The 19,110-nt window shown below is 42.3% G+C and overlaps 1 long non-coding RNA gene across 1 annotated transcript in view; it reads left to right on the forward strand.

Moving 5' to 3' along the window:
• Gm20098 (predicted gene, 20098) overlaps positions 1-18,732 on the forward strand; it is an 82,531-nt gene extending 63,799 nt beyond the window's left edge. The window contains exon 3 of the long non-coding RNA NR_045095.1: positions 15,945-18,732. This is a non-coding gene — a long non-coding RNA (predicted gene, 20098). The remainder of the gene's footprint in view (positions 1-15,944) is intronic.
• The last annotated feature ends 378 nt before the right edge of the window (positions 18,733-19,110 follow it).

Raw genomic sequence — 19,110 nt, forward strand, 5'->3', positions numbered from 1 at the left:
CTTTGATGACATCAGACTCCAGTTCGTTCAGCCTTCAATGTGGACTGAAGAATAGTAACTCTCCAGGAATCTTCAAGGTCTCCAGCTCCAGGTTTGAAGGTATCTAGTTTCATGGCCTGAACAACCACATGTTCACAACCTTTCCAGTATGCAGACAGTCATCCTGCCTCTATTGTGTAAAACACATATACACACAGGAGGGAGAGGGAGAGGGAGAGGGAGAGGGAGAGGGAGAGGGAGAGGGAGAGGGAGAGGGAGAGGGAGAGGGAGAGAGACTAAGAGACAGAGAGACAGAGGAGTCAGTCCTGTTTCGAGAAAGAACGAGCCTTATAACAACTATATTGCTTTGTCTCTGGGGAGAGAAAATCAACTGTATGAAACAAAAGTTTCTGCAAGCATCCAAACAGAGATGATCATAATAGCCTAGGTGAGAAGAGAGATATTTAAAATGGTTAGTTCAGTGAAGTTGGTAGTAAAGTGTTTAGTTTCTATATGAACTCTGAAGGAAAAGTTAGACTAAGTTTCCAGATGGGCTGAATATGGCGGCACAAAGTACGGAGGCCTGAACAGACTACCCAGGGAGGACATGCGCAGGCAGCCATGATCATTCAGAGGGGCTACGGAGACAATCAGGCCTAGGTAACAAAGCCCACCGGAAGGCTAGATGGAGAGAGGGGCAATGCCATTGGGGAGTGTTCTAAAACATAGAAGACCGACAATAGTTTATAGGTGAGTATGGGCTTGCCAGGATACTAGAGGCTAAGCTGCCTCATAAGTCCCTGCATAGGTGACTAAAGATAGGTGCAATCAAATCACGAAGTAGAGGAAATGTAGGGTCAGGTTTGTGGAGGATAGTGATATGCTCAGATTTGGACCCGTGGAATTTTCATTTGTTAGTCATATCAAAGTGAATCACCTGGAAGGAAGTTGAAAATTCAAGTACAATTTCAAGACTAATAGGGATCAAATATTAATACCCTTGCTTCCATGTAACTAATTGAAATATCTATTAACCCTCCAAATTGCTTATGATTACACGGTTATGAAGTACAAGTTTCTGGATATGTCATGTGATGCAGACGTAAGTGGTGTTTTGCTGAGGCGAGACTGTGGGAAGACACATGATGTTTGGAGAGAGTATAAATCGTACTAAGTGGACAGTGAGGGTGTGCTTTTATAGCTTGCCATGTAATCCTTCACTGGTTTGTCATCTTTGTCTTTGCTGCTCTTCACTTTGTTGAGAGAGGCACGGCAGAGAACTTCTCCTGGCATCCTGATTGGTCCTTGTTGTTCCTGCTGACTCATGATGACTAGGTGGAGCCCTAGCTGTTTCTGCTGGATTGTGCCATTGCTGCTGATTCATGTTTGGGATCCTGAGGCTACTGAACTGGGCTGCTCGGATCATGATAGAGCCTGGAATTGCCTCAAAGAACTACTTTTAAGCAGGTTCACATCCCCTTGTTCTATTTACCATCTTTTCTCCTCGACCTTTGGATGGTGGTTGAGAAAGTGGCCCCACTAGATTGGCCTGTAGGTAAGCCTGTGGAACATTCTCTTAATTAGAGATTGATGTGGAAGGGCCCTGCTCACTGTAGGTGGTGCTACCCCAGGCTTGGTGGTTCTGGGTGTTATAAGAAAGCCCACTGAGCAAGCCATAGGAGCTAGTAAGCAGCATCCCTCTATGACTTCTGCTTCAGTACATGCCTCCAGGTCCCTACACTGAGTTCTTTGGAGAAACGACAAAGCTGTAAGATGAAGTAAGTCCTTTCTTTTTGGTCATGGTGTTTTATTATATAGCAATTAGAAGTAAGACAGCTGACAGGGGACAATATTCACCCTGCCATGATGTAGGAAGCCGCCCTCACATTCGCCGTTGCAAGATGGCGCTGACATCTTGTGTTCTAAGTGGTAAACAAATAATCTGCGCATGTGCCAAGGGTAGTTTTCCACCCCATGTGCTCTGCCTTCCCCGTGATGACAACTCGGCCGATGGGCTGCAGCCAATCAAGGAGTAATACGTCCTAGGCGGAGAATAATTCTCCTTAAAAGGGACGGGGTTTCGCCATTCTTTCTCTTGCTCTGGCTCTTGCTTCTTGCTCCTGAAGATGTAAGCAATAAAGCTCTTGCGCTCTTGCGCTCTTGCGCTCTGGCTCCTAAAGATGTAAGCAATAGAGCTCTTGCTTTTGCTCTTGCACTCTTGCTCCTGAAGATGTAAGCAATAAAGTTTTGCCACAGAAGATTCTGGTTTGCTGCGTCTTTCCTGGCCGGTCGCGAATGCGTGTAAGAGTTGGTGCCGAAACCCGGGACGAGAAAACCCGGGACGAGAACACCCAAGATGAGAAAACCCGGGACGGTTACCATCACCGGCGCAAGGAAAATCCCTCATTCCGGAACCAGAACTGCGGGTCATGGTAATGAAGTGTTCCCGTAAAACAGACTGTTGAGAAGGATCCAGCCTAGATTCAAAACTCCTCAGCTGGGGAACGGTGGTAATGAAGTGTTCCCGTAAAACAGACTGTTGAGAAAAATTCAACTGCGTGAATTCAGAACTCTTCAGCTGGGAAACAGAGTACCCGTAAGTATAGCTTTACAAGGTACGTCTGGCCTTGAACTTTCTAACGAAATTCAAGACAGTCTATCAAAAGTAAAGTGGGAAATAGCTTTACAAGGTATGTTTGGCCTTAAACTTTCTCTAGTGTTAGAAGCCTTTTTGTTCCTTTTCACATGTTATCAAGTGGTTAAGGCAGGGCTGAAAATTCTGGATGAAATTCAGGGCAATCTATCAGAAGTAAAGCGGGGAGAGAGAGTAGGAGCAAAGAGAAAATATGGTTCACAAAATAAGTATACAGGCCTTTCCACGGGTCTTGAACCCGAGGAAAAGTTTAGGTCAGGTAAGAATACCTGGGGAGAGATTAGAAGGAAGGAAAAGAAAAAAGAAAAGAAAAAAGATCAATTAGCGGAGGTCTCTAGGAGAAGGAGCCTATACTCATCACTAGATGAGCTCAAGGAGCCAGTTCTTAGTAGTTCTGAATCAGATGAAAAGGCTATTAGGGCCTGAAAGGCGCTTTCCCGCGCAGGTGAGGCCACTGGACAACTAACAAAGATCGTCCAGAGACCTCAGGAGTCATTCTCAGATTTTGTGGCCAGAATGACAGAGGCAGCAGACCGTATTTTTGGAGATTCAGAGCAAGCCGCACCTCTGGTAGAACAGCTCATTTATGAGCAAGCCACACAGGAGTGCCGAGCGGCCATAGCCCCAAGAAAGAACAAAGGTTTACAAGACTGGCTCAGGGTTTGTTGGGAGCTTGGGGGACCTCTCACCAATGCAGGCTTAGCGGCCGCCATCCTCCAATCCCAAAAATGCTCCATGGGCAGAAATTAATCAACGCATAGATCTTGTCCAGGAACAACTAGATGTATTATGGCAAATAGCTCAGCTGGGATGTGAACAAAAGTTTCCGGGATTGTCCGTTACTTCCATTCAGTATGAAAATTTTACTAGGGCAGCTAATTTGTCAAAAAGTCTTTCTCAGTATATGTTACAGAATTGGACGGCTGAATTTGAACAGACCCTTCGGAAATTGAGACTTGCCATCATTCAGGTCAACTCCACGCGCTTGGACCTGTCCCTGACCAAAGGATTACCCAATTGGATCTCCTCAGCATTTTCCTTCTTTAAAAAATGGGTATGGGTGGGATTATTTGGAGATACACTTTGCTGTGGATTAGTGCTGCTTCTCTGGTTGGTCTGTAAACTTAAGGCCCAAACTAGGAGAGACAAGGTGGTTATTGCCCAGGCACTTGCAGCTCTAGAACATGGTGCTTCCCCTGATATATGGTTATCTATGCTTAAGCAATAGGTCGCTGGCCATTCAGCTCTTGCACCCCACGAGGCTAGTCTCATTGCACAGGATAGAGTGAGTGTGCTTCAGCAGCCCGAGAGAGTTGCACGGCTAAGCACTGCAGTAGAAGGGCTCTGCGGCATATATGAGCCTATTCTAGGGAGACATGTCATCTTTCAAGAAGGTTGAGTGTCCAAGTGTCCTTCTCCCCAGGTAAAACGACAAGGGACCAGACCAGGACCCCTCTGGGTGAAGAGCCTGGAAGGAGGTTATGTGTACGGCTCCTTTACCTGCACACTGGGGATTTGACCTCTATCTCCACTCTCATTAATATGGGTGGCCTATTGCTCTTATTAAAAGAAAAGGGGGATCTGTAGGAAGCCGCCCTCACATTCGCCGTTGCAAGATGGCGCTGACATCCTGTGTTCTAAGTGGTAAACAAATAATCTGCGCATGTGCCAAGGGTAGTTTTCCACCCCATGTGCTCTGCCTTCCCCGTGACGACAACTCGGCCGATGGGCTGCAGCCAATCAAGGAGTAATACGTCCTAGGCGGAGAATAATTCTCCTTAAAAGGGACGGGGTTTCGCCATTCTCTCTCTTGCTCTGGCTCTTGCTTCTTGCTCCTGAAGATGTAAGCAATAAAGCTCTTGCGCTCTTGCGCTCTTGCGCTCTGGCTCCTAAAGATGTAAGCAATAGAGCTCTTGCTTTTGCTCTTGCACTCTTGCTCCTGAAGATGTAAGCAATAAAGTTTTGCCACAGAAGATTCTGGTTTGCTGCGTCTTTCCTGGCCGGTTGCGAATGCGTGTAAGACCATGAGTCAGAAACCATAGAGATACAGCTACAGGTTTGAAAACCTCATTCTTTTCCATGATCAGTTTTGTCAAGTTTGATCTTATTCTTAGCTGTGCTGCCATGTTTTGTGTGCAATGATTACATGTTGATTCTAGACTAGTTACCCAAGGTACCCAAGACTCTACTACCCTTTTTATCTGCATGTGCTTTCTACAGATGTGCTACACAAAGAACTCTATGTGTTGACAATTCTGTGGTTCTGTGATCGACAGTGTGGTCAAGGGTCATAAATAATGCGTGATCAACCTTATGCAACGACTGTGGGCTTTTCAGCAAATGATTGACAAATGGTGGTCCCCAGGGAAACGTTTAGAAGAAAAAAATGATGAGATGGGGTTGGAATGTGGAGAACACACGCCAGTGGTTAAGGGCTTCACAGTGCAGGAAAAACATATGAAAGGGATTAGGAAGAATGTTCAGAAGAGGAGACCCGTGGTCTGTGGTCAGGGCTGCCAGGATCTAGTAAGTGCTGTCCCTTCCTGTCTTTCCAGGCCCTGGACCACTCTTCCTCTGGGTCACTTAGTTTAAGTCACTAATTTCCTTCTCATGAAATAGCCACAGTCCTATCTCTGAGACTCTGTGTTTATAGTTCCCAGCTGCCCCAGATTATGGCCCATCCGAGTCATTCCTACTCTTCCAGTCTCATGGTAACATGTCTTTCCCAATGCCTCTAAATAAAAGTAGCCCTTTTCTATTATCTGACTATAAAATATTTTAGTATCTTTTTTTTTCTGAGCACCTATCACAATGTGAAGTTATTTGAATTAATTTGCTTTCTTCCTTTTAGTTTGTGTTTTAGATTTTTTTTTTATTTTTGAGATTATATCATTACATTTCTCCTTCAATTTAGTTCTTTAAAAAAGAAAAGTAAAACAAAAAAATAGAAAAAAATGACCACTAGCCTGACTTTTCTGTACTGGAATGGAGACTTGATGGTGACTCTGTTATTGACAGCAGTTTGCCCAGGGCCTAATGCTATACTCCCACGTAACAGGTGGTCAGAGACTAATAACTGGATGACCAAATGCTGTAAGGCAAGAAAGTGAAAGGATGCAGGAAATGGCTTGAATGTTAGCCCCAGAGGAAAGGACTGGTAGAACTGGGAGGTGGCCAGAGGGGTTGACAGTCTCTGCCCTCCAACAAATTTTGTTGAACACTGAAAACAAGAACTGTAGAAATGCACAGCAAATTTAGCATGACATACTATAGTGTGGTGTAAATGGGTCGTGTGCTCAGAGACACCATGTGAGCGACATTATAAATACTCTTTAATTTACTCCTGGCACAAGAGCTCAGAGATTTTTTTTCTCTCTGGTCTCAAGCCACCCACTCCTCACTCTGGGGCTCAGGAAAATGGCACTATTACAGGGCACTCGCTGAAAGGAGGATTTCAGAGCCTGCGGGCTTGCAAATGTTTCAGGTCTGTGTCTGTTTTTTAAGACCGTGGAGTGTGGGTCTTTCGGCTTTGATTAGTCTAAGGTTACATGATGGCTTCTGATCGTCTTTGTCAGTTGTAAAATTTTGATCAGCTTCACTTTAGAAAGAGATCACTCATAGAAATTCATGATCATCAATATGAAAGAGAAATTTTTGCATTAAAAACAGTCACTTGAACATTATTATTCAGCCAGATAATAGGTTTTGATTACTTAAATGTGTCAGTTTTTTTTTTTTATAGAGCTTAACAGATATTCCATCTGCCTTTATAAATTATTTAATGTTAAGGTCTGGCATTCTGGGTGACTCTGCCTGGGCAGAAGTGGGGGTTGGTGAAATCTGGTCTTGGGTGTCACTTCTCCCATGAGCACACTTGAACACATCTATTTTGTCGTTTGATCCCTAGTGAACTTGGCTCACAGTGGCTGTGACATTTGTCTCATTTAGACTTAAGACAGTAACTCCCTTGAGGTAGCACAGAGAAAGGTCTTCAGTAGGCACAGTTATTTCTGGTCTGGAGGGAGGGTGTCTTGTAATTCCCTGGACGACTCTTACCTAATCAGAGTTTCTCATCCCCTCTGCCGCACCAGAGAAGGAGATTCTGATGTGGCCCAAGTTCTGCCTGAAGAGATGTAAGAGTCACTTTTTCATAGGTCTCTTTGCCTGGTCTGGCTCAGCTGAGAGTCCACAACCTTCCCACAGCTTTGTTCCCTGCTTTGGGCTTTTATCTCTGCTGTCTACTGGTCGTTCTCTGAAATAATCAAATTAGGACAGCCTGGCTGACTGAGCCCAGGATAAGCCTAAGTCAAGGGAAGAGTCAGTCACAGTCTGTGGCTTAAGGTCCTGCTGGCTGATACGTTAGTACTCACTTAACTACACATCTAAGTTTCATCTAAAAAATTTATGAAATTTAATTTAATAAAAGATTTTTAGACAGTTGGAAAATGTGTTCTGCTTCATGCCTTACACTTTCTTATTCAGGTATCAACAGAAAACTTAGAAAGACTTCAATGGGAAGGTGAAGCTGGTAAGGGGATGGAGGAGATTTTAGAGGCCTTTGGTTCTTGCGTTTTCTATGATGTCTTACAGGGAAATTCTGTGTATTGAGAGGATGTAAGAGTAAAGAAGCCCTGTAGGATAGAATATTGTTTTAAGTTTTTCATTTATGATAAATGTTGACAGACATGTCATGGGATCTCTTCTGGGTTGCGAGAAGTTCCACAAGTCCCACATTCAATGTTTGCATGAAGACACAAATCTCTGAGGTAAAAGTTGTTGGCCCTTACAAGGTGTAGGAGACTTTGAACTTTCAAAGTAAATTAGGGATTTTGGTGCTACCTCTTAAGTCTTTAATACAGAGTCATTTGCACTGTTTTACTATTGCATGCTGCTTTGCAATACACTCACATCCTCTCCAGCATCTGTGTTTTATGTCTGTGACTCACGTGCTCTCTGAAGGCAGTGGTTGAGCCATATATTTCTTAGGAGTCCTGGGAAACAGAATTTTATGACGTTTGGCTCAAATAAAGCATAAGGAATGCTAACTAACCTTTCCATTAAAGGTTTTTTGCGCCTGCCAAGGCATTTCTAATTCTCTGCCCTGTTGTTCTGATTAGGCAGTAAGCTTATTGAAAATAGAGACTAGTATTTTTGCTTATGTTCACTTTCCTGCCATGCCTAGTGGAGTGATGACTGTAGGTGGGCTTGTTAAGTATTTACTGATGCACTGAGTGACTGGCTAGAGTTCCCTGGGGTTCTGGTTGTAGAAATTTACTCTTTAGCTTGATTAGTCCAAAACAAACAAACAAGCAAACAAACAAACAAAACAAATATCTTCATTACTTTTCACATTGCTATAACAAAATACCTGAACAGAGAGCAGTTTAAGGAAAGAGTTTATTTTGGCTTACAGTTTGAGAATACAGTTCATTGTGCTGGGAAAGCCATGGCAACAGAGCAAGAGGCAGCTGGTCACATGACATCTGCAGTCTGGAAGCAGAGAGAGGTGGATATGGATGCTAAGTTTGTTTTCTCTGTTTTACTCAGCTCGGGACCCCAGTCTTTGGGGTAGTGTTGCCCACATTCAGGGTGGATCTTCCTTAATCTATTAAATAGTTAAGGGAATCCTGTTATCCATATAGGTGAGTATCCATGGTCATTCTAGATTTCAGTTGTGTGGTGGTTTAAATGAGAAGTGTCCCCCAGAGGCTCAGGTGTTATTTGTAGAATGTATCCCCAGATGCTGATGCCGTGTGGGGAGATTTAGAAAGTGCAGCCTTGCTGAAGGAGTGGGGCAGGTTTGGGGGATTTATAGCCTCACCTCATTGCTAGCTCTACTTTATGCTGTGGATGAGGCTACGGTCTCTCAGCTTCCTGCTCCGAGCACCTTTGCTGCTGCCAGCCTCCCTGCCATGATGAAATCTTATCCCCCTGGAACCATAAGCTATATGAACTTTCCCTCTAAATTTAAATAGCCTTGGTGATGGTGTTTTATCACAGCAATAGAAAAGTAACCAATACGCCAATAAAATTGATGATGAAGATTAGCCATCAGAGCCATCCCTCTAGAAAGAACGGTGAGACATCTTTAGATGATGTCATGCCTCAGCCCACTAGCCCAGTGATCTGTATTTTATGAGCTTGGTTGGCTCCCTCTTCAGATTGGAGTCCGCAAAATGAAGCAAGCAAGCAAGGAAGGAAGGAAGGAAGAGACAGACTTAATAAACGTAAATTTACCCAGTGACGTCATTCACAGGCATGACTGCTTGGTGCCCATGTTCCTCTGCAATGCCCTCTTGTGAAAAGATTTTTTGCTCATGTAGTTATGGTGCCTCGGGTTTCTTCTTTCCTTCCTTCCTTCCTTCCTTCCTTTCTTTCTTTCTTTCTTTCTTTCTTTCTTTCTTTCTTTCTTTCTTTCTTTCTTTCTTTCTTAATCATTCTAGAAAGATCTCTGGGCTGAGGTTTGATGTCTTTGTTGTGCTGACAAGGCTCATCTTCACAGAGTGGAACCAGTCATTCCTGTTGAGGGTGGTGATGTTTCCAGCACTCTGACCTGGATCAGATGCTGATCTTAGAAGCAGGTGTCAGATCCAATGAACGGTGATTCACACTGGGGGAGGGGTCTTTTCCTAATACAAAATGGGGGTGATGAAGAATAATTGCTGTGTAGGCCGCAGAATCTACCAGAAGTCATTTTCGTCTTTATTTTTTTTTTCCCCAAAAGGAAAAATGACCTCTTGCAAATGAGGAATAAAGTATCCGAAAATACTTTTAAACAATAGTTCATTTTCTTATTTTCTGTTTGTTAAAGAAATTAATCTATTTTTATGATTGAATATGGAGCCAATACAACATAAACAAACAAGCTAATCAACCAAACAGCCAGCAAGCAACAACAGCTCCCTCTCCCCGAGTGTTGTAACTGGTGAATGCAGTTTTTCTTAGGCTCCTTGATAAATCAAAAGATGCTCCGGGGTCTTGACTGTTGTTTGTACCTTTCCTGGTCATCTGAGGAGCATGAGCTGGAAAAAGCTGCCAAAGGTTGTTTCAATATGTGGTGTTTTAGATCAAATCGTGAAGTTGAATTATGGAGCATTTCTAGAGCATACTGTTGTCTAGATCCCAGGCCCACAGGGTCTTCTTTAGGAGGGGTTTGAGGTTTTGAGCAAGCCAGCAGGTCGTGCATGGAACCAGGATCGGCTCTTTTGCCCGACTGGCTCTTTCTGGCTTTAGGAGGCTCTGTAATTCAGTACGCATGCCCGGCCATAGTCATACCTGACTGAGTTGCAGGTGCAGCTGCAGACAGCTGCGCCATGTGCTCCAGGTGTGCGTCCCCCGCTGTACATGTCACGGCTGTGAAAAGCAGCAAGCTGCTCTCGCCACTGAAGAGAAGCTTAAGACTGACACGGAAACATGCTTTTCTTCTTGTGTCTGCGTTCTATTCTCCCATTCACTCACGGTGACTGGTTGATATTTTTGGCAGGGTCTTGCTTCATAGTTAATATGCATTGGAGTGCCAGTTAAGCAAAATTTCCCAAGAACTTTTGCATTGTTTGTGGTTTAGGGTCATTCATAATGGCTTAAGGAGTTCATCGGGAAGTTTGATCTTGCACAGCCTCCTCCCCCATTTTTCCTGTGGAATGCTATTTTTTCTTAATTAATTAAATATGCGCCTCTAAGAAGGTACAGGCTGTACCATGAACACTTCTGCCAGCCGATCCAATCTCTATGTGGCTACATTTTAAAGACATCTAGAAGCTGTGAGCAGTGAAGCAGAGCCCGTCAACACTGGTTCTGAAAAGGGGGACTTGTCAGTATAGGGAAGCATCCACTGCAAATATGAAAACTTTAAACTGTATGTGACACTTAAACCTAGGAAATTTAGAACACCGGTACTACAGACTGAGAATCTTCTGCTGCAAGCTGTGAGGTGCTGGGTGTGGCTGCAGCTCCAGCAGAGTGTGCTCAGAGAAAGGGAGACACTGGACTGCAGGGCTCCTTCTCAGCTTCTCCACAAGTCATCCAAACACTGTGGGTAGTTCATACTCTGCTGTATGAACAATGTGAATCAGATTGTCCCCCTGTCCGCACATCTGAAACACCTGACTTAGGTTTGGAGAGTCAAAAGAGCAGAAAGAGTGAGCAAGACTCGTTGGGAGGTGAGATCAGCAAAGCTCAAATGTTCTCTGAGCCATCATCCTACAGCCTGAGAGGATGTCAGAAACTAAGATTTTTCTCCCTGCATATTCATGAACTTTATTATTAGTATTATAATAATAAATGGCCATGTGAAAAGAAAGAATATTATGAAAGGAGATGCTAATAATGTGTGGTTAATAATAGATGTTTATTATAATCGTTTCTAATGCATCTGCTTATCAAGTCATGGCATTGAATACCTTGAACATACATATTTTTTTATTTGTCAATTGTACTTCTGTAATGTTAGAAGAGGGGATAGAAAACACACCACTAAAAGACGTAACCATATAGAAAAGTCACTGTGGGTGTGGGCTTTAAGACTCTCATCCTTGATACCTGGAAGTCAGTATTCTGTTAACAGCCTTCAGAATAATATGTAGAACTCTCAGTTCTTCCTGCACCATGCCTACCTGGATGCTGCCATGTTCCTTCCTTGATGATGATGGACTGAACTTCTGAATCTGTAAGCCAGCCACAGTGTTGTCTTTATAAGGTTTGCCTTGGTCATGGTGTCTGTTTCCGGCAGCAAACCTAACCAACTAAAACAATTTTGTTGACAATATTTACTGGTCCTTTAAGTTGGGAATCTTCACCCTCTTCTATACCCTCTTCTATATGAAAAGAGGTTTCCTCTTCTCATTGTGTTCTGGATTTCCTGGATGTTTTGGGCTAGGAGCTTTTCACATTTTGCATTTTCTTTGACTTTTGTGTCAATGTTTTCTATGTTATCTTCTGCCCCGAGATTCTCTTTTCTATCTCTTGTATTCTGTTGATGATGCTTGCATCTATGACTTCTGATCTCTTTCCTAGGTTTTCTATCTCTAGGTTGCCTCCCTTTGTGATTTCTTTACTGTTTCTATTTCCATTTTTAGATCCTAGATGGTTTTGCTCATTTCCTTCACCTGCTTGTTTGTGTTTTCCTGTAATTCTTTAAGGGATTTTTTTTGTTGTTGTTGTTTCCTCTTTAAGGGACTCTATTTGTTTACCTGTGTTCTCCTGTACTTCTTTAAGGGAGTTATTTATGTCCTTCACAAAGTCCTCACTCAACATCATGAGATATGATTTTAAATCAGTGTCATGCTTTTCCTGTGTGTTGGGGTATCCAGGGCTCACTGTGGTGGGAGAACTGGGTTCTGATGATGCCACGTAGCCTTGGTTTCTGTTGCTTATGTTTTTGCCCTTGACTCTCTCCATCTGGTTATCTGTGGTGTTAGCTGGTCTTGCTGTCTCTGACTGTGGCTTGTCCCTTCTGTAAGTCTGTATCAGTACTCCAGGGAGACCAGTTCTCTCTGGGAGGAATTTGGCTATGGAGAGCTGTGGCACAGGGTCAACTCCAGATTATTTTCTCATAGACTATGACATGATTATGGCTTCCTCTCTCTCTACTTTTCCCACCCAGACCCACTCCTTTTCTGTTTATCATTTGAAAGAACAGGTTTCTAAGAGATAACAGACAACAAGACATAGAACTAAATAAAGCATATTAAGATAAGACAAAAACCATTACATCGAAGTTGGACATGGCAGACCAGCAGAAAGAAAAGAGCCTGAAGAGAAGGCACAAGAATTAGAGAACCATTTGTTTACACACTCAGGAGTTCCATAAAAATACTCCTGAAAACTATAATGCATATGCCGGGGACATGGTACAGACTTGTGTTGGCCCTGTGTTTGCTGCCTCAGTCTTTGAGCTTTGCACTTTGCTCATGTTGATTTAGAGGGCCTTGTTCTCCTGATGACCTCTGTCTGATTTGGGGACTACAGGTTTTCATTTGTTTGTTTGTTTGTTTGTTTTTTGTTTGTTTGTTTTTTTGGCTTCTCTTCTGCAGGGTACTCTGAGCTGTGAGGGGAGGGATTTGATGAAGACATCCCATTTAAAGTTGAGTATCCCAAGGTCTCTCTCTCTCTCTCTCTCTCTCTCTCTCTCTCTCTCTCTCTCTCTCCTCTCTCTTTCTCTCTCTGCACATGTGTAATGTCTGGCTGTGAGTCTCTGTATTTGTTCCCATCTGCTGCTGGAGAGAGCTTTTCTGATGATGGCTGACTAAGTACTGATCTATGAATACAGCAGTACACTGTGTCTGAGCGCTCTCACTGCTCTGTACAGTTACTATCCATCTCTGTGACATTAAACACTCAAGCAGAAGTGTGGTGTGGTTGCAACCTCCCTTCATGACATCCTTTATGGTGACTGATGATGTTGGCCAGTTATTCATGTGCCTTTTTGTCATCAGTTCATATTCTTGGATCAAATATCTGTTCAGACCTTTTGCCTAGGTTTTTATGGGTGTTTTCACTCTCATTGAGTTATACATCTTTACATATTCACATGCAAGTCCCTTTTCACATCCAGGTGGGTATATGTTACAAATATTATCTCCCAGGGTGTTTTTTACTTTTTCGTTTCCTTACCTCTATAATAGAACATTTAACTTTGATGATCTCCTTTCTGTAAAAATATACTTGTGGTTTGTTTGTCTTACATTCTTGCTCTTTTGTCTATTTTAAGGTTGAAAGATTTTCTCCAGAATATTTTATGGTTAAAATCACTTTGGAAAATATTTATAGGTTATTCCCCCCCCCCTAAGTTAGACATAAACTTATCATACAACACAGAAATTCTTCTGGTAGGATTTACCCCCAAAGAAATGAAAATGTAAGTCTACTGAAAGATCTTTGTTCATAGTGTCCTTAAGTAGAAAGAACTGGATTGATCAACATTTAAATATTTAAATGTATGCCCAAAATATGAGGAGAGGCATAAATATAGTATATATATACAAATACGCAGTAATAGAAAAAGAACATGTTATGGGCACATGCAACAACTCTGCTGAACCCAAAACCTTCTGAACGGAAGGGGCTAGATGCCAAAGAGTATAAACTACAATTGTACTTAGATCTAATACAAGAACTGGAAATACTAATAATCTGTAATGATAGAAAAGCAGTGTGCAGCTGTCTGTTTTAGGGATGTAGAAGGTGCTTACTGGGAGAAACACAAGAGAGTTTTTGGAATTAGCGGACGTGCTCTACGTCTTGTCTTTGGTGTGTGCTTGTCAGAATTGACCCAGCTCTCCATACTGTAATACATCTTAATGTAAGTAAGATTAGGATTCTGGTTTTCTGTCTGTTGCTGCAATAAAACACTAACTAAAAACACCTTGAGAGGAGGAAAGAGTTTACATGACTTATAGTTCAGAGTCCATCTCTGAGGGAAGGAACACAAGGCAGAAAACACAGGAGTGTTTCCTACCCTGGCTTGCTCAGCTAAATTTTTTACACAGACCAAGCTCACCCACCTAAGGGTGGCACTGCCCATAGTGGGCTGAGTCTTTCTATGTCAATTAACAAAATGGCCCACAGACATGCCACAGGCCAATCCTATGGAAGAAATTCCTCAATTGAGGTTCCTTCTTCCCAGATGTATCAAGTTGACAAATGAAGTTAACAATGTCAGATAGTAAAAATATTTCATGGTTAGCCAATGATAACATATTTATTGCACACCTATGCTGACTAGTTTTTAAGGGTGATTGTTTCGGGCTTTGAAGGAATCCAGATCATGAAATTATCATTTGAATTTAAAAATAAGATGTTCTCCATGGGGGAAATTTGACAAATATATAAAAGTTAAATGAATAAAAGAAATGACTCCCAGTTTCAGCATCCAATCATTTTTCTCTGCTTTTCCTTTTAACATCTAGCAGGCTGTTCATACACAATTGTGAGATCATAAGGATTTCCCCAAATAATTCCACGATTTTGACAAATATAATTTTAACAATGCATCATAGTCACAGAAATATACGCCATAAATTATTTAAAATATCTCCCACACTTGGACACTTTTCTTTCTGGTTTGCTTTTGCAGTTTTATGTATAAAATGTTGTGGTGATTAGCATATGTCTTCTCCACTGACGGCTATCTACTTAGGTAGATTCATGTATACTTTGATCAAAGGGTAATGCATTAATTATATTACTTGGTACCACAATATTGAAACTTTTCCACTTTCTCCTTGGTTTCTAGTCTAGAAAAATCTTCGAGTCTCCTTACTTTCCAATGAATCCTTGCTGTTTGTGATAAAGAGTTAAAGAGACAGAATTTTCACCTACTTCCCTGAGTGTAATTCATTGCCTGAATTAGCCTCATCCCTCTGTCAAAGTGCCCAGAAACCATGATGATAGGAGATATGGAAATAGATATCTAGCATATGGGAACCTGCTTATAATTTCTTGCTCACAGCATTTATCCCACGTACAGCATTTATCTTTAAAAGAGCAAGACTAACGAACCCGTATGTATTGTTCTCTCCTTACAGCATATCCTCATTTGAAATATGCCCATGCTAATGAGGAAGGGATGGCAGTGTTCTCCAGTGGGTAGTGTCTCGGTGCCCCCAGGGAAGAGCTTGCTATTGTCACTGGCCATCTCTGTGCCTCCACCTTTGTTTAATCAGAGGGGCAACTTAAGGTCTGAAACTCCTATAGTCATGCATAAATGTATCTTTCCATGACAAGAACTCATGCCTCAAGAAAATTGGGATGGCCAGACCTACGGAGGAGGTCAGTGGTTGCAGAATCCATTTTTGAATTGCTGAAGGATTCGTGGTAGGATTACAGGAAATGGTGAATTCTTCTGGTAAATTATGACTATCACTTGATTTACAAAAAGATCATATTGCTATCAGCTCATTCAGGAATTTATCTGTGACTGAATACTAAGTAGCATAGAACTGGGAGTAAGTTAGCTGTTTATTTAGGTGTGGCTTTTCTCTTAAAAGGCTCATTTCATTATATCTTTTTTGGGGGTGTGTGCATGTTGTACACAGGAATGCGGGTGCCTGTGAAGGTGAGATGTGTCTGATGGGCTGGAGCTGGAGATATATATATATATATATATATATATATATATATATATGCAGCTGTGATTTGCCCAAAGTGAGTGCAGAGAACAGAACTCTGGTCCTTTATGAGAGCAGGAAGTGCTCTTACCTGCTCAGCCATCTCTCTACCCCTGCTGTCGCTTTTTAAAGTCCCAAGTTCTTCTTTAAGACTGTCCAATGAGGCAACTAGTCTCATTGATTTTTTTTTTTTTTTTGATGTTTAGATAAGGTGATGTGTGAAGATGCAGCCATTGTATACTACGGATATCGAGCAAAACTCCTCACTTTGGCGAAGTTTAGAGAAGAAGCAGTCCCTAGCAACGGTTCCGCTTGAACTTTCATCCAGGACCACGGAGCTCAGCCCACCACTTTCCTGGCATTGACTCTTGACATCCATCTTGGAAGGGAAACATCCTAAAACCTAGTATCCTGAGTTAATGCCACTTCACTGCTGTGCCTGAAATCTCTGCCCTCGCTTCTGAAGGGCAGTTTCCTTCTGCTTTCTGGGCGAGGGAAGAAGCAATTGCCTCGCTCTGCTGAGCTGTTCTCAGACCAGCATTCCCTTCCTTCCTCTTTTCCTGCGTCATTCCAGCTTCTCCACATGACCACTGCTCTCAGATCTCTTCCAGACACATCAGATCTTTCGTCAGGGTTGCCCTTGACATCTTCCTAAGAACTTGGCCTGCCAGGCATGTTTTACTTTTTCTCCACAGTGACATTTTCATCGCCACCCACTCCAAAATCCAAATGGCTTGCTTACTTGTCCCTGGCAGCTCGTCATTGGTCTAGGACTTCCCACAGTGGTGCGCTGCAGGCCACTCTTCTCCAAGCTTACTCCTAAGGCTCATTCTCCCTGATCCCTGTTCTCCTGCTTAGGGGTGGGGTTCTAGTTCTGATTTCTGCCCTCTGTTCTCTCTCTTCTGCTCTTATTGCTCACCTTCTTTTTCCTTCTGCTCTACAAATGTTTAACACTTCTGCGACTTTCCTTGCTCCTTCCACATCTGCACAAGAAAAGGAGGCTCAGGTTAGGACAAAAATCAACTCAGGTGGCATCTCAGCACAGCTCAACGGTTCTATCAACTGCCACTTTAACTCTTTCATTGCCGCTTTCCCCCCTTGTTTCAGCTGATCGTCTAGTGTCATCAGGAATATCAATGACATAAGAACACTGTCATTTTCTTCAGGGTCACATTTAGTGACTCTAGTCTGTTTTTGAGGATTACCATCTTCTTTCTTTCTTTTAAATATAAGCATATAGTTATATGATATACATTAACTTAAGTGTGTGTGTGTATGTGTATGTGTGTGTGTGTGTGTGTGTGATGTGTGCCTGAGTATATGTATTTATGTATACCGCATGTATGGAAGTCTCAATAGAGGCTGGAAGAAGGCATTAGATTCCCTTGAACTAGAGTTATAGGTAGTTGTGAGCAGCCTGATGTGTGTGTTGGGAACCACATCTAGGTCTGAAATGCTCTTAATCACTGAGCCATCACTCCAGCCCCTACTTCTTTCTTATTATTAACAGGAAAGATAAATGTGTCCCTTTTATCCAGCCACCTAGTCCAGCACCTTGAATTCTTCTCCATGCAAATAAGGCATCTCAATAGCTTTAGCCTTCAGCCAAAGTGACATTTTCCTTCCCTGGATATTCTCACACCCTTCCCCACTTGAATCACCCTCAAGAAAACATGCATTAAAACCTACACCAAATAAAGACATACAAACAAGCTAAGATAATCTCAGAGAACTGCTTCATTAAAGATTGGCTGAGCCACAGCACTACGATTCTTGGCGCAGCACTCCCCACCCCTACTGCAGACCCACCTGTTCCAGATTTTGCCCTGTCCTTTCCAAGCAGGTGGCTTCCAGACACGCAGAGAGGAGAGGCAGAACCCGGAGCCACGCCCCTTCTCCATTCAGATCTCCCCATCTATACGGACTCTCACATTATCCACCTTTATTTTTCCTAAACCTTCATTACCATAATTCAACAGTATCTGTATCATTTCCCACCGGGCACATCCTTGAGGCTGTAGCCCTTCCTGCTATGGCCCTCTCACCCATGAGCATTCAGAAGCCTGTTTCTCCGTGCATGGTCAGTACATACCACTTTCCAGTTTCGCTGCCTTTGACCTTTGACAGGTTCTGAAATGCTCTCTGTTCCTGCTACTTCATTGCAACTGTTTTGCCAAGACTGCCCACTTCCTGGTACTAATTTCAAAGATCGATTTTTCTGTTCTCTTGTAGCATCTAAGAACACATTTTTAAACTGGAACCATGATTCTTTAGAATTGAATCTCTGAAGAGGGAGGACGGGCATGGCTGTATGTGCAGACTCTTATCTCTAGCCCCAACAAGTGTATTTCCTTTAGTGACAATACCTGCCTTCCCTGTAGCTATAGCCCAACACAGGGCCTCTGTGGGGGCATTTCTTTAACTCATAATTCAAGTAAAGACTAATCTCTCAGTATTCCTAGTTTATATATAGACTGAAGTTCTTCTTTAAGATACATCAGCATAGTGGAAATATGTAAACAACTTTAGCCAAAAGCCTAAGAAAACAAAAGAAGATAACTCTAAGGAGGTAGGTAGGGTCACTCGTCAGTAGCCTAGAGATTCCAATAGGTTGATTATTAAAAGATGGCTCATAGTCTCATTGCTGAGATCTCCTTTGGTGCCCACTAAACATAAGTCCTTTCATTTATTCTTTGTCCTTATATAATTTTAGTTTTTTAAATTTTAACTTTTTTCTTATTTCGGTTTTTTTTTGTTTTGTTTTTGTTTTTGTTTTGTTTGTTTTTTGTTTTTGAGATAGGGTCTACATAGCCCAAGCTGTCCTGGAACTCACTGTATAGACCAGGCTGACCTTAAACTCATAGAGATCTACTTACCTTTCCTTTCCTTTATTCTTAAGGATGAACAACATGCTATTTCATAAAGTTTCATTTTTACATGTAATTAAGATCTAGGTACAAATAACTTATTGAGCAATAGAACTTTAGATAATTCAATTTGATTGTATTATTCATTTGGTATCATGAGATAACAGTTACAAATTGACTAGTAAACAAAAATAACTAAATAGTTAGATTCTGCCAAGGGCTTTATTCCACAAATGTCAGCCCCACAACATTGGGTGGCATTGCAAAGCTCTATCTGATGGTGTATACAGCATGGTAAGCATGATAGCATAATCGAGTGTTCATGGAAAGGGGTCACAGGACAAAATCTTGGAGATGCTGGATGTGGTGACACACACCTTTAATCCCAGCACTTGGGAGGCAGAGGGTCTCTGTGAGTTTGTTGAGGCATCTGGGACTACTCTGTGACACTCTGTCTCAAACCAAAACACAAATAAGGGACAGCATCAAACCCAAAAACAAAACC

The sequence above is a fragment of the Mus musculus genome, chromosome 17 (genome assembly GCF_000001635.26).
Source record: "Mus musculus strain C57BL/6J chromosome 17, GRCm38.p6 C57BL/6J".
Lineage (NCBI taxonomy): Eukaryota > Metazoa > Chordata > Mammalia > Rodentia > Muridae > Mus > Mus musculus.